Source organism: Canis lupus, chromosome 11 (assembly GCF_011100685.1).
Source record: "Canis lupus familiaris isolate Mischka breed German Shepherd chromosome 11, alternate assembly UU_Cfam_GSD_1.0, whole genome shotgun sequence".
NCBI classification, from domain to species: Eukaryota; Metazoa; Chordata; class Mammalia; order Carnivora; family Canidae; genus Canis; species Canis lupus.
This window is the reverse complement of record NC_049232.1, coordinates 8,201,679-8,216,202: the sequence shown is the minus strand read 5'-3', so window position 1 is coordinate 8,216,202 and position 14,524 is coordinate 8,201,679. Positions and strand designations below refer to the sequence as shown.

Genomic DNA, 14,524 nt, shown 5'->3' with positions numbered 1-14,524 from the left:
TTACTTTCTCTATTTCTTTTTTGGTTTACATGAGATACCTTTCTTACAATTTTTCTAATTTCTCTAGTTTCAGCCTACTCTGTTGAAAAGAAAAAAAAAACAAACTAAAACTGTCTTCACATAAAAGAGGTGTAATTTCATCTGACAGATCTTATTTCACTTACATGTTTTTGTGATTCAAAAAGTGTTCATCCTTCTATGGCTAAAACGAAGTGGTATTTGAGCTCTGATCTAGACATGGACATTCATCCCTCACTATTCTCAGTTAAATCTGGAGATTTACAATTACCAGGTGTTTTTTTTTTCCTCCTGATTTATATACTTTCTATCAAGAATATTGTTGATCCAGATAATTGAGTTATCTGTAACTCTTTGCTGAAAAAGGAAAGGTTGTTGATGGAAAGAAAAAAAACTTCTTAGAACACTGGGTCTCTTTTCTAGCTCCAGAAATGATTCACCACTCACTGAAAAAACTTCAACTAAGGACGATATATTCAGAACACTTGACAGTTGAGTCAGGGTTGTTATTCTAACAAAAATATTTGAACTCTAGGCAAGGGCTCTGACCCTGTGCTCTTCCCCTCAAAAAGGCTGTCTTGCTGTCAGATACTCAGATAACTTTTCTCTCTCATGACAGCTTTTGCAGTACATGTGACAGTCTGTCTACAATGGGACAACATGTGGCTGTTTGATGTTGTGTAGCTGAGGGGGATGTCACTGTTTATCTAAGAGTCTCATGTATGACTGGTTAAGTTAATAAGAGAGTAAGGAGTAATCCAGTCATTACCCTGAGACTGGATAGTTTAAGACAACACACTTTTGTTCAAATAACCTGAGGTCATGATAAGCAGAATACTCTGATTCTAGTTATTCTCAACCCCCTCTGTTCGTGATGTTACCCTATGCTGGACAGCTGGGTGAGTGGTGTTCCCATCTCATTTTCTTACATATTAAGCTTTAGGTCTCAGGGGTGAGGAAGGTGGGTTTTGGTGAGAGAAAGAAACTTTCTCATGGTCAGTATTCTATCAATTACATTTTTGTTTAGAAATGTACCATGATTCAAATGGTTTTGAATCTTTCCTTCTTTAAGATAGCATATCTTTGCCTGGGATCATCATACTGTGTTTATTTGAGTGATCATTTTGTGCAAAACACAATGATAGTTCCATAGTGAATTTTCCAAGTTCTAAGGAGACCATCCTTAGGAAGCCCTAAATAAAGCTAATCAACTGAGCTCTCTTGTTCTTCTGAATTTAAGCTCCATGAAGGATGGAGCATTCACATATGGATACTGGTGTCACAAATGGAGACTAGGCTTCTTGTGGTTTTGCCATACTTTTCATATTTAATCTTGAAGAAACATAAGTCTCACCTTAAACTTCCTCATCATTCACAAACAGGAGGGGTCGACTGAATGCTCCTTGAAGGGTCCTCAAGGTCTACAATTTAGGAATGACCTGTTAGTCAAAGGGCTTTCCCTGGTCAGCCTGAGGAGCAATGAGCTTCACTTCAGGTCCTGTTATTAGTTGTATTTTATTTTATTTTATTTTTTATGGTGGTTGTTTTGCTTCTTTCTATGGGGATTGTGCTGGGCCTGTACATAATTCCCTTTCCATAGACCTACTCATAAAGGCTATTTCTCAGTTCAAGTCCAGAGACACTGTCTTCCAACCATATTTGTGACTCTCTCTCAAGCTCCAAAGGGTAATATTACTCAGAATGATCTACTCATAAATATGTATGGGTCAAAACACACTTATATATATATTTTAAATAAACTATGCCTCTTTATGGTTTCAAGCTACTCCTAAGCATTTGTACATTGACTCTAATTTTTCCCCAGAAAATGGCCTTGCTCTTCTTTTATTACTTTGAATAAGAAGAAAAAGAGCAAAGTAATTAGATTATTTTGTTTATGAGGAAAGGAAGGGTATAGATTGTGTGTGTGTGTGTGCGTGTGTGCGCGCACGTGCATGCAATGTGCTCAGGGAGGTTCAGGGAGGAATATCATTTGTGCACTGCTTTCCTGGAGGAACAGTTTAGAGTTTGTTTTGGAGTAAACTGAGCTGAAGTTTGAAAATAAGAAGAGACTTCCTAAACGCTTGCTCTCTGTATAACCACCTTGTTAAATAAATGCAGCGTTTGGACCCATTCTGTTTTTCTAATTCCATTGTACACTTGGGAAAGCAGAAGGCGTTTTACATTATGCAGAATCTGGTGTTTGGTTATTTGGAAAGGCTGCTTTGCCCACCAGGTCACAGTAAATGACTGCAGATGCTGAGGATATGTTGACAGTGTCAGCAGTGAAATCTTTGCCACACAGATTGTGAAAGATTACAGGAGGGCAGGACATAATTTATTTTGCTAACGATCTATTTCCCATCTGCAATTTGTACCTGTTGAAGCTGAAAGTACACTCCCTGTTTCTATCTAATTCTTGCCTCCCTATTCTTCTTTCTCCGACAGGCATGCAGCCCATGAAGCCTTAAGTTCAGACGAGCATTATTAACAGCAACCTTTATAGTCTACCGGGGATTAATTTAATTTTTTTTGGCGTGTGTTTTTATAATAGTTTCAAGATGCTGGAATGTAGATATAGTTCTTGTAAAAAAAAAAAAAAAGTTTCGACTTTTGGTTGATTCATTTAGCTACCCAGCAGGATCTGATTGCTTTTGCTGAAATTAAATTCCAAAGAAGAAAATCTAACATACCACTGCCACAAACACATAGCACACACTACACAAATCCATACACACGGTGTGGTAGTGATGTCCAGGTGAGGCAAGAACTGCTTTCTAACCTGGAGATAGGTTAGGTTTTAATTAATTTTTAGAAGTGTTTTTACTCTGGTCCATTTTCCTTTTGGATGAGCATTGACATATTGATAGATATTTAGATGATTTTGTTCTTATTTAATCTTTATTTTTCAGTCACCGAAATCACCAGATTCTAGTGCAAATTAAGAGGTTGTTTTCTTTATACATTGGGAGTGGGTGGGTATATTTTATTTTACGTGCTTAATTGTAGCTGACACAGTTAGAAAGCTCTTTTGTCCTTCTTTTTCAGGCTGTATGTGAACTCCATTTCAATGCCAAATAGGTAGGTAGAGCTGTAAATTATACGTGTTGTGGATGTGCTAATAATAAGTTATTCTTATGGCCTTTCCAAGAAATCATTCTGGAGGAAAGGCAGTGGGAAGTATGTCTTGCTGTTTTTGGAGCACACAGAGAGTGAATGATACTCAGAAAAAAATGAAATGTTTAATTTTTATACTTTCACCTCAGTTTGAAATGCAGATGGAAGTTGTATTTTTATTTATGGCTTGCAGGATAGCATGGCCTGATAACAAATCACAAAGAAAGATGGAAGCCCCAATAGCAAATTTCATGCTGAAAATTTCATCATTTGTCACATATAAGTTCCTAAAAAAAGAAAAAAAGAGAGGAGACAAATGCCTTGAATTTGTGCGATACTCCAAGTTCCAAATGTAGCTAAATTGTGCTGTGTGCTAGTCCATTTGGAGAGCATATGCAAAGCTCTGAGCAATTCATCTTTTTTTTTTTCTTTTTTAAGTACAGAGTAGAAACATAGGGTATCCTGAACCCTTTGTTTTATCAAAGATACATTGACTTCTTAGAAAGATTTTCCCTAGTACCCAGTGCCTCTGGCCATACAAGGATCCATGCTTTGCACAGAAAGACAGGGGTCAAAAGAGAACTAGTCATATTGAATTAGTGCACTTGGTGATGTGGAGGTTAGAGGGCAAGCAGCCTCAGGATTTCTCACGGTCACCCAATAGCGTTAATGCTCTGTAAAATTAACTCAATTTAGAGCAGCTGACCTCCAGGCCAGTAATGAAGTAGAGGCCTTTGTACTGAGTATTCTGTTTTAATTTTTTTTTTTTTAATTTTTATTTTTTTTTAATTTTTTTATTTATTTATGATAGTCACAGAGAGAGAAAGAGAGAGAGAGAGGCAGAGACATAGGCAGAGGGAGAAGCAGGCTCCATGCACCGGAAGCCCGATGTGGGATTCGATCCCAGGTCTCCAGGATCGCACCCTGGGCCAAAGGCAGGCGCCAAACCGCTGCGCCACCCAGGGATCCCCCGAGTATTCTGTTTTAATTCTTCAAGGCTATCTTCTTCTCCTTCCTCCAGCCTCCAAATAATACTCTACACCTTTGCTTGCCAGCCACGGACACACAAAACCAAAATAAGACAGACCCCAACCTCTGTTTCTCTTTGGTTTGGAGATCTTACTGAGTCTGCTGGCCGATGTCTATTGCCTTCCTTCTGTAAAATATTACCTGATAATAGATGATAGGTGACCCATTTCTTACGTGGGTTGTATAATGTAAGATTCAGTATGTCACATAAAGATACAACAGATGGTGGAGAAGATATCCTGGGTCGGGGTCAAGGGTCTTTGCAAATACTCCCATATACATAGTTACATATTCTCTATTTGACAGAATGATCAGACTTAGTCAATCAGAGACTGATAAAGACATGATAAATAAATATATAGCTTCTTCAAAAACAGAGAATAATATTTCTTAGTCTTTTTTGGGGTCGTATTTCTTCTAGAACTTTCAAAAGCATTTGGGCAACACAGGGAGGCCTGAATGATTAGAATCAAATGGAACAATTTTTTTTTTATTTTTAAAGATTGTATTTACTTATTCATGAGAGATACAGAGAGAGGCAGAGATACAGGCAGAGGGAGAAGGAGGCTCCCTGCAAGGAGCCTGATATGGGACTCAATTCCAGGACCCTAGGATCACAATCTGAGCCAAAGGCAGACGCTCAACTACTGAGCCACCCAGGCACCCCAGTGAAACAATTTTAAACAATTTTTATGCCTATGATGTAGTAAATTGAGAGATGATATCTAAATATAGACATTGGGATCAGATGATCTAGGCTTTTATTTCAGTTCCACCTTTCATTAGCTGAGTGATCTTGGGCATGTTTTCCAGTCTGTCTGAACATGACCTTCTTTGATTATAAAGTAGGAATGGTTGTCAAAGGGCCCTTACTGGATGATGTGCACTCAAGTCCATGTGAATACAGAAGGTGTGTGAACATGTTAGTTACCATTAGTAATAGGTAGTTTCCAACCTTTCTAGAAACACTGTCTGCTGGTGAGTTAATTAAAAACCTATTAACTGTGATATGTGTACTGGAAAGGAGAGCAAGAAGGGAGTGGCAAAACAGATTTTTAAAAGAGTGGGACAATTATGTAAATAGCTTGAATTTATTGATTTAATGCTAATCATTTTTAGCTTGAGTGAGTTTGTCAGACATATAACGTTACATTAATATATCTTCACTAGTTGGAGTGGTTTAATTTTCCATGTAATTTTCAAGGCCGCATTGAACAGCCAATCACTATCATGTGGGATATTAGAGAACATTGCAGATACTTTACACTGAAGAGTCCTCATTTTGAGCAATAGTTTTAGAGACAAGTATAGCAATAAATGCACTGTTTACATTTATCTGTTCTATTGGAAGAGGCTCAAAAGAAAAGAAAATGTATATCTACACCCCAATGAAGTTTTATTTCAGTGGTTTACATGTATACCTTTTTTTAAAGATTTTATTTATTTGACAGAGAGAGGGACAGCATAAGCAGAGGGGAGGGACAGAGGGAGAGGGAGAAGCAGGTTCTCCGCTGAGCAGGGAACCAGATACAGGACTCCATCCCAGACTCTGGGATCTGACCTGAGCCAAAGGCAGACAGACATTCAAATGACTGAGCCACCTAGGTGCCCATTTATTCTTAATACTATAATAAAAAGAGAAGTGTAGAAACTGTCACTCCATTAAAGACTGTGAAAGGGGCTAGAACTCCCTTAGTTGGAAACAGAAGAGCCACTCATCATTTATAATAAATGGTACCCAGAAAACTTTGACCAATATTCACAGAAACTTGTGACCAAAATCTGTTGACAGAATATGTGAATTACTCATAAAATTTCTGGGAATTCCTGGGCTTCAGGGAAGCATAGGTAACCTAGGAGAAATAAGGAGAAATAAAACTTAACTGTTTCTGTGACTGTAAGAGGAGTTTCTAGAGAAGCCCATGAAGGGTTGTAATTTATCCAAGAGAAACCAAGTTGGGGTATCTGGGAAATCATTCCAGGGACCTCCAAGGTAATGCTGTGTTTACTTTTCTGCAGTTCCCAAGTATGTACAATGCTACGAGGCTGGACTCCTGTAGAAGGGGGTGAAAGGTACATTCTTTAAGCTCACAACACAGAGGATAGCCATTCAAGGGTCTTTGGTACCATCTGATTTAACCTCTTTTCTTGAATGAGGTAAATGAGATCAAAATAGCTTGTCTGAGTTATTGCAAAAATATTTAGTGCCTGAAGGAAAAGTGTGAGGGTAATTAAGAATTATTATGTACTTGTTATTTTTCAGTATATTCTATATCACAAAGCTATATTTCAATATTATTATTATACATCTATTTCACAGATGAGAAGATTGAAGTTCACTAAGGATAAGAAACTGCCATAAAATTCTCTTACTGGAAATTTGTAGGATTTGAACTCAGAAGAAGGCTCTCACCTTGCCACTAATTCACACTATCTCCCAAGAACCAGAAATAATTATATATATAAAAAATCTATCTTGATTTTAAGGCAATGACATTTTTTTGTATTAAGGTTTGCTGCTTAAGTGTTGAACAGATTCAGACAAAGCAGAAGAAATTATTCAGGAAGGAAGGCAGAAAGAAAAAAAAAAACTTCTGTGTAGATGGAGGAATCTCAGTACCAGGATGAAAAAAATCAGTACATGGATAAATTTAACAAAACAGAAAAGATAAGGGAAGCAAATTCCCTACTGTGGAAGCTTTATAGAGGTCTGAGAGTGTACAAAATTAAGCTGTGCCTTTACTGGAAGATATTGACTGGTAGTCTGCATGAAATCTTAATGATGCAGGAAACACATGTGCATTGGTAAGTAGGATAAATACTATTGTAACTCTTCAGAAGTAACAATGGTTAATATCATTCAACTGGGGATTCCAGAAAAAAAGTAAATTGACATGCCTATCCAGCCCCTGAGCAGATTTCTGGGGGCATAAATCTAAGCCATGAGACCCATTTAGACTCATTAAAGCCACTAATCAATTAACTCCAGCTGGGACTGTAGGAACAAACAAGAAATTTGTTCTCAAACCATGTTCCAAAGGAAACTTCCATAAGAAGGGAAAAAAGGCTCTGGGTTGAATTAAACTTAGGCGATATCACATGCTAAATCTTTGCCCATGGAGAGTCTAGGAAAGAACTCTTGTAGACTTTGTTTAGCCTAGAATTTTCCAAAAGAATTTGACCATGGGCCACTTTTTCAGTAACATCTATATTAATGTATGGAACAAACGTTTTGCACATATAATTCTATAATACCTGATAATACTCATTGGCCTGTCGAGTGATTTGATATTTGCAGAGAAAAAAAGGGATACTTTCATTTCAATATATTTTACAGCTTTGAAATAGATTAATTCTTAGATATTCAGAAATTCTGGTATTTTCTTACAGTCTTGTATGTGCTACACATACTGTGTTGGTCAGTTCATCTTGGATTGAATTCAGTTATTAGAGCACATTGTTTTGGCTAAAGTGTTTGCTTACCATTTGCTTACTGCAGAAGCTAAGTTCATGTTTTCTTTTTATAGTTGCTTTGCATTTTAGCCCTCATTGATGAAAATTGGTTAAAATGCAGTATGACAGCATAAATGCCATGAGAAAAAATGTAAAGTAAATATATGGATGGATATAGAACATAAACCTGTGTGTTCTCAGAAAAATAAGTAATCAGCTGTAACAAGTTCACATGAGCAGCCCAAAAAGAAAGCTACAGGTAAGATAAAAGATACAATGAATATTCAGATGGATATGTGAAAATGTAATTTCATAGGATCAGCAATCTATTTCTAGGATTCTGTCAAATACAAAAGCCCTATTTATTATACTCTTTTCGAAGTACTGGTAAATCAATCAAATCTATCTAGATTCTTCTAAACTAGGAATTGGAATAAGATTATGTTTATTCAGAGAACTGCTGAGATCTCTAAGCTGTCAGAGCACAGCAACCACAAACTTCGGTGACAAGAAGGAAGAAAGAGGGAATTGGTGAAATTAGAGAGCTGGAGAAACTCAAATCTTTGGGAGAAAGAAAAAAATTGACATTGCATAGGAAATTCTTGAATCTTGTTAACTCAAGAAGACACAAAATGTACTGTGGGATTTTTTTTGATACTACATTTGTCCAAAAAAAGTATGTCATGCTATATTGCCCTAAAAAGGACTAATATAATTAATGTTGAGAAAGAAAGGAAAATTTGCAGGTTAAAATTTTTTTTAAAGACTTTATTTATTCATGAGAGACACAGAGAGAGAGAGAGAGAGGAGAGACACAGGCAGAGGGAGAAACAGGCCCCATGCAGGGAGCCGGAAGTGAGACCCGATCCCAGGTCTCCAGGATCACGCTCTGGGCTGAAGGCAGGTGCTAAACCGCTGAGCCACCCAGGCTGCCCACAGGTTACAAGTTTTATTTTTTTATTATTTATTTATTTATTTATTTATTTATTTATTTATTTATTTATTTATTTATTATTTATTCATTCATTCATTCATTCATTCATTTCTAAGATTTATTTATTTATTTATTCATTTATTCATTCATTCATTTCTAAGATTTATTTATTTATTTATTATATATATATATATATATATATATATATATATAGAGAGAGAGAGAGAGAGAGAGAGAGAGAGAGAGAGGCAGAGACACAGGAGGAGAGAGAAGCAGGCTCCATGCCAGGAGCCCGACGTGGGACTCTATCCCGAGACTCCAGGATTGCGCCCCGGGCCTAAGGCAGGCGCCAAACCGCCAAGCCACCCAGGGATCCCCAGGTTACAAGTTTTAAATCAAATAATATTATCGGGTGTTGCCTAATATCAAGGAAATCTGATTTAAAAGGCATTTATCATCATGCACTTACTAAACACTTAACAGTTTCTTTGGACAAAATCAGTGATGTGCTACACATGAACACATTTTTGGCAACTATGCAGTCAGTTTAAAAGAGAAAAGTGCTCAGTGAGTCTCTGTTTTGGTTATCACTAAATATATCGCTACAGAAATTTAAAAAAATTGTCAATGATTATATTTGAAAAGTGCTGCAGAATAGAGTGTCCTGAGACTGGCCCAGGAGAGCAGGAGCCACTTGTACAGATAGGAATAGCATTAGTGGGTGAATTGCTTTGAACACTGGGAATGGACAGCTTTATTCACAGTAAATGATTGGAAGCAATTTTATTTCTCTGCGCCATGAAATGAAATCGTAAAAATTATGAATACAACCACATTACTGTGAGCGTTTATACTTCTTTTCAGTGTGAGAAGAAAGAAAAGGAGATTGTGTAAGACTGAGGTTTTGTTTTTGTTTGTTTTGTTTTCTGTTTTTGCTAGAATACTCTGGCTGTCAGTGAAAAACAGGTACTCTCACCAGTTTTTGAAAGAAAGATGATATAAAATATTCTTCTTGAAATTTTTTATGCTAATATTTTCAAGGTTTAGTACAATGATGAATCCTATTGATATGTTTGAATCTTGAAAAGGCTAAACTTCTTGCTTAAAAGCAGGTACATCATGACTTTACTCTGTGCAGATTAAGTATTGCAAGATTTAAAATAAGACTAATTTATGGAGCAAATGGCTCATACCAGGAGTTTGATTCTTATCTGGTGCTTTTTTTTTTTTTTTTTTTTTCTTATCTGGTGCTTGATGGTTTTCTTCTTTCATCAGAGAAAAAAAATTGATAATATGTCATGGTTATATTTTCCATCCATATCTAGATGCTGCCACAAAATTACTTTCTAGGACAAATACAATGTAGCAAATGAAAATCTATTTGCGAATTAAAACATTTTAATGTGGTGAGGTTGCCAATTTAAATGCTCTTGGAAAGTGTATTTGATGTGAAATTTCTTCATAATTTTTGGGTCAGTGTTTAGATTTTAGCCAGAATTATATAGATTTTCTGCCATTATGGTTGACTTATAAGACTAAGAAAATAGAACAAGCCAACCTATGCTTATTACCTAATCTATAGCTAATCTTATTTATTGCTGGCATTATGTTGAGATCTTGGTGCAGGATTAGAAACAATATTTTCCTTTCCACTGATAGAAAATTAATGGAAATACCAATTTCAAAATATACTTTATTTTTATAAGTTAAAATCATAACACTTAAAGTTTACTTAAAACTAGTGATAGGGATTTTTGTTAAATAACTAATACATGTTTTATAGATAAAATGTTAGAGAAACATCAGTGTAAGAAGAGTATTTTGGAAATTGCTAGATGAGGAACTTAAGGGTTGGAGGCATGGTACCCAAAGACCATTAGTCAGGAAATGCTGTGGTTTCTAAAGCCAAACTTGAAATAAGAGAAAGGGGAATTGGAAGCTCACATCATTCTATAAAACAGAGTTTTGTTTGCAAGGACATATGTGACGGAGAAAAAAGTATTCTGGAGAAATACCAACGGTAATTGGAAAATGAGAAAGAATGAAGGGGAAATGTACTTGGGGGCTGATTCTTTATTCATTCATCCAGTTGATAACATAAAAATATTTTCCAAAGCTAAGCAGGTAGTTGATGTGAAACTGAGTTAGGTGTTTGAAGAGAGACTAGAGCCCTTGTCTGTTGGAATCTTAACCAGTGCTCTGGACCAAAGCAGTCACCACTGATATTGACGGATAATACAACCAGAACAAGGGCTAGTTTTTGAGGAAATAGCCTGAGTTCCATTCTACTTGAGTAAAATCAAGGGCCTATGAAATATTTGCCTGGGATATCCATGAAGCAGGTGGACATAAATGTCTGACATTGAGAGGAACTGTCTGAGCTAGAGGTACCAAATTAGGTGTCATTGTATTACATACAAAACCTGGAGTCAATATTAATTTACCTCACTCATTTTGTCTGTAAAGCATGTGCTTGTTAACTAACAAGTAGAGGATTTAAAGAGAAGGGCACCCAGAGACACTCGATATATTTTTTTTAATTTTTATTTATTTATGACAGTCACACAGAGAGAGAGAGAGGGGGGCAGAGACACAGGCAGAGGGAGAAGCAGGCTCCATGCACCGGGAGCCCGACGTGGGATTCGATCCCGGGTCTCCAGGATCGCGCCCTGGGCCAAAGGCAGGCGCCAAACCGCTGCGCCACCCAGGGATCCCGAGACACTCGATATTTAAAAGTTAGATGTAATCTCAATATTGGCCTATGGGCTGGTTACGTAGAGGAGGAGAAACAGAGAAGACCAAAAAGGACCAATTAGTAAGAAAAGAGGAAAACCAGTGGAATTGATGTCACAGAATTCAAAGAAAGAGAATGTATGTGAGCAGAAGGTCAACTATGTGCAATTCAGCTAAGAAGTCAAGAAAAATAAGGTAGGAAAGTCCCCCAGAGGCTTTCACGCATAGAAGTGTTGTTGAGTTTCCCAAGTCGGTGAAGTATTGCTAACAGAGCACTGAGCATGGGTTTTGAAAAAGGAAGTATGAGTAATAAATGCAGATTTGGAGTCTGGATTCTAGTAGAAGTTGCCCATGGCATCCGGTTGTAAAGTCAGGTTTAAATGATTTGGGATTGTCAGCTGGAAACTTTGGAGTTCTCCATTTAAGAGTGATTTGGAGGAGTAAGGACAAGTATGGTCTTTAACATTGGAGGATGCCCAACGTTTATATTCTGGCGCCACAAACATAGAGTTCAGACAGGGTTGATTTGATCTTTATTCCTCTTCCCTCTGATTTCCTTTCACACACTAATCTCCTCTTAAATGTCCCTTTTTGAGAGCGGTGAGTGTGAGTGTGAGTGTGTGTGTGTGTGTGTGTGTGTGTGTCTTTGGGAGGGCACAGTTCAAGGGAAAATGGGATAGTCTTATTGTTGGAATATGGAATTAAGATATGTATCCAAGCCATTCTATGGGACAATGTATGACATAACTGAATTTAAAAGCAAATATTAAAAAAATAAAAAATAAAAAAATAAAAGCAAATATTGAAAGTCATATCACAGATGAATAATATGCTTTATAAGTTGATGAGGAAAGTATTAAATTTTATTATAAAATTATAAACACCCATACCACATTCTGATTTCATAAAGATGGTTGATTTTAGAAAAACAACTGCTGGGATCCCTGGGTGGCGCAGCGGTTTGGCGCCTGCCTTTGGCCCAGGGCGCGATCCTGGAGACCCGGGATCGAATCCCACATCGGGCTCCCGGTGCATGGAGCCTGCTTCTCCCTCTGCCTATGTCTCTGCCTCTCTCTCTCTCTCTCTCTGTGACTATCATAAATAAATAAAAATTAAAAAAAAAAAGAAAAACAACTGCTAAAAGGTCATTTCTGCAAAAATATTGTGTGGAAAATAGCAGGAAAAAAAAACCCCACCTTCTGACCACTTTACTATTATATGTGAATAAGGATTTGTTTATTGTTGTATTATATTTTATAAAATGAAATTGATATTAGAAAATAAAGAAATGGTGAGGAAAAGGAATGCTCTACTTCATTAGAAAGTTTTCCTCTTTTTGTAAAAAAAAAAAAAAAACTTTGCTTCTTCAACCATTCTTTTTGAAATATAGAACTTATACCACAGAAGCAATGGCATCTGCAGTCTACAAACAGGCATATCATTTATTTTGCCCGATTTCTTAATTACTGAGCCTGCTGTATACGGTACCAAAATTTATAGACTTTGCCAGAGGCATTTTGTCATTTTACCCAAGATTTGTATAATTTATTTTCGATGTGGTGGACATGATCCTGCATTAAATTATCTGTGCATCTATTTCCTAAAATAACTGAATGTAATAAATAAGTATTTTGATTTCAAAACAAGTCAATTCTGGTCAGGTTTACGGAAAAGTGAGCCGTTTGAAAGAATTCATTCATTACTTTCCTTTATTCAGCAAATCTACACAGAGCACCTGCCATGAGCTAAGCCCCATTCTACAGTTAGGAGTAAGTCAAGGAACAAAGCAAAGTTTTGGAAGTATATTTCTATTAGGGAAGACAGACACCAAATAAACAAATATGTAATATGTTGCATGGTAAAAAATATCAAGAAAAAATAATATCGAGTAAAGCAGAGGCAGTGGGGGTGGGGGTGGGGATGGCGGCTGCCGTTCCACAGTGGGTCTGCACCGTGGAGCAGGTGCTCAGCGAGCAACTACCCAAGAATCACGTTATCAAGTTTCTACAGGACCACGGTTCAAATTTGTTTCTTGCAGAACATAAATTATTAGGAAACATTAAAAATGTGGCCAAGACAGCTGACAAGGACCATTTGGCTACAGCCTACAACCATCTTTTTGAAAGTAAGCATTTCAAAGGTACTGAAAGTATAAGTAAAGTGTCTGAGCAGGTGAAAAATGTGAAGCTTAATGAAGATAAACCCAAAGAAACCAAGTCTGAAGAGACTCTGGATGAGGGTCCACCAAAACATACAAAATCTGTCCTTAAAAAAGGAGGTATTGTTCACTGCTAGTATACAGGAACAGTACAGGATGGAACTGTTTTTGATACTAATAATATTCAAATCAGTTCAAAGAAGAAGAAAAATGCCAAGCCTTTAAGTTTTAAAGTTGGAATAGGCAAAGTTATCAGAGGATGAGATGAACCACTCTTAAGTATGAGTAAAGGAGAAAAGGCTTGACTACAGATTGAACCAGAATGGGCTTATGGAAAGAAAGGACAGCCTGATGCCAAAATTCCACCAAATGCAAAACTCATTTTTAAAATGGAATTAGTGGGGGGGGGGGGAGGGAGCAGGATGGCGGAAGAGTAGGGTCTCCAAGTCACCTGTCCCCACCAATTTACCTAGAGAACTTTCAAATCATCCTGGAAACCTACGAATTCCACCTGAGATTTAAAGAGAGAACAGCTGGACTGCTACAGTGAGAAGAGTTCGCGCTTCTATCAAGGTAGGAAGACAGAAAAAAAAAAAAAAAAAAAAAGCATCCAAGGGGGAGGGGCCCTGCGAAGAGCCGGGCTAAGGCCCCCCATCGAGAGCTCCAGGACCGGATCCCCCTTCCGGAGAAGCAGGAGCTTCACCAATCTTCCGGGTCGGAAAGGCGCTCGCAGGGAGTTGCAGCAGGACCCCAGGAGGGGCGGGGGTGCGAGGGCACTAACAGAGGGGGAGCGCGCCACACCCCATGGCCCAGCTCCCTAAGGGGCTGCAGCGCGCCTAGCGGAGCCTGGGAGCAGCTTGGAGGCGGCACAGGCAAAGGCTCGGCGGAGGGGCCTGCGCAGCTTTGGGAGCAGCTTCGGTGGCGGCTGGATTGGTGGCAGGGAGCGTGATTCCAGCAGTATAGGCCCTAGAGCCCAGGGCGCTGGGGACACAGCCCAGGATCCTGAGCTCCCCCAGGGACAGGCAGAGGCCGGGAGGACACAAGACAGCAAGGACGCTTCTGCCACCAGGTGTCCCCGCCCC

The 14,524-nt window shown here is 38.0% G+C and overlaps 1 pseudogene; it reads left to right on the top strand.

Moving 5' to 3' along the window:
- Window positions 1–13,204: 13,204 nt before the first annotated feature.
- On the top strand, window positions 13,205–13,837 carry LOC100687398 (annotated as a pseudogene).
- Window positions 13,838–14,524: the final 687 nt, after the last annotated feature.